Here is a 1,901-nt window from a genome sequence, read left to right as displayed (position 1 = left end):
ATGTTGTGGTTAGTGGAGGCCAATCATCTCAGCCCAGGACATTGCCTCAGGAGTTTCTCAGGGTAGTGTCGTAGACCCAAACATCCCAGCTGTTTCATTGACGACTTTCTCTTCAACATAAGTCAGAAGTGGGAATGTTAGATGATGATTCACAACTCTTCAGATACTGAAGCAGTCTGTGCCTGCAAGCAGCAAGACCTGAGCAACATTCAGGCTTGAGCTGATAAGTGACAAGCAACCTTCTGGCCACACAAGTGCCAAGCAGTGAACATCTCCAATGAGAGAGAAAAAAATCTACCTTTTGATATTCAGAAGCATTATCATCGTTAGATCCCCCACCATCAACATCTTGACCAGAAACGTAACTGGACTAGTCACATCTATGCTGTGGCTATAAGCGCAGGTCAGAGATTACGAATTCTGCAGCAAGTATCTCACCTCCTGACACCACAAATCCTGTCCACCATCTACAAGGCACAAGTCAGGAGTGTGATGGAATACATCCCACTCAACAACACTCAAGAAGCTCAACACCATCCAGGACAAAGCAGCGCACTTGATCGGCACCTAACCCACCACCTTAAACATTCAATCCCCCCACAACCAGTAAACAGTGGCTGCAGTGTGTACCATTTCCATATGCAAAGCAGCAACTCGCCAAATATCCTTCAACAGCACCTTCCAAACTCGTGACCACTACCACCTCGAAGGACCAGGGCAGCAGATGCATGGGAACTCACTACCTGCAGGTTCCCCTCCAAGACACTCACCATCCTGACTTGGAACGATATCGCCATTTCTTCACTGTTGTTGGGTCACAATCCTGGAACTCCCTCCCCAGTAGCACTGTGGGTGTTCCTGCACCATATGGACTGCATCAGTTCAAGAAGGCAGCTCTCCACCACCTTCTCAACGGCAATAGGAATGGGCAATAAATGCTAGCCTTATCAGCGATACTCACACCCAAGAATGAATAAAAACCAAATCACTCTCCACAGATTCCCCCACAATCTGGGCTTGGACATTTACTTCAGGAGCACAGAGCTTTATATCATTGCAACATGAGTTCCAATCTTCATATTCTGTTCACTTTTCACATTATTTTCTACCAGTCCACTAGCTTTTATTAATTCAGTATTCGGGTCTCTGCTCCTCCGCCGTTTCTAACATCTCACCTCTTACAAAAAAACACTCTGATCTATCGTAGGTAGTAGATGACCCCTCATTTCAAACTCCATCTGCCAAAGCATCGCTCACTCACTTAATCTATCAAGAAGATTTGAAAATAAATTTCTTGCCAAAGGATAATTTTCTGCATCTGCTCCCTCGCCATTTGCTTTTCCCATTTGTCTTTCACTTGGTGCAAATCAAGAGAAAGTAAAGATGGAAGGAAGGAGGGGAGGAAAAATCCTGCTCTGTTTCGTGATCCCTATTTGATCTTCATTCCAGTGCAGTTTGGGTGAAGAATTCCAATTGTCTGTCTCAATTTTAATAAAGTATAACCAATTCTGGAATCACTGTCTGGACATTGACAAGAACAGGTTTCGAGGCTGACTTTAAACATCAACAATGCACTAAACAGTTCATAAACTAGCGACAAGGATGGGATTCGAACCCACGTGTGCAGAGCACAATGGAGAAACAGTCCATCGCCTTAACCTCTCGGCCACTTTGTCAGCTGCAGGAACACAGCTGTCACATTCAGCACAGTTTCTGGCTGTGCAGCCAGCTGTGCAATGATGGAAATATATCTTCTGCAAGGAAATGAAGTTGGGAATGGAGCGGTGTGAAACATTTTCAGACCATGTCCAACACGTTTCTACTCGGTGTGAAAACCCACCACGGAAAGACTGGAACATACAATCATTTCAACACATCATGATTAACATCACTCAGACACC

At 44.9% G+C, this 1,901-nt stretch overlaps 1 non-coding gene across 1 annotated transcript; it reads right to left on the bottom strand.

Annotated features, from left to right (window-relative positions):
* Positions 1–1,594: 1,594 nt before the first annotated feature.
* Positions 1,595–1,676, bottom strand: trnan-guu (transfer RNA asparagine (anticodon GUU)). Its single transcript has one exon. It is a non-coding gene; the product is annotated as a tRNA-Asn (tRNA).
* Positions 1,677–1,901: the final 225 nt, after the last annotated feature.

The sequence above is a fragment of the Heterodontus francisci genome, unplaced genomic scaffold (genome assembly GCF_036365525.1).
Source record: "Heterodontus francisci isolate sHetFra1 unplaced genomic scaffold, sHetFra1.hap1 HAP1_SCAFFOLD_286, whole genome shotgun sequence".
Taxonomy (NCBI): Eukaryota; Metazoa; Chordata; class Chondrichthyes; order Heterodontiformes; family Heterodontidae; genus Heterodontus; species Heterodontus francisci.
The sequence above is the reverse complement of the archived record's forward strand: the minus strand, read 5'-3'. Positions and strand labels throughout refer to the sequence as shown.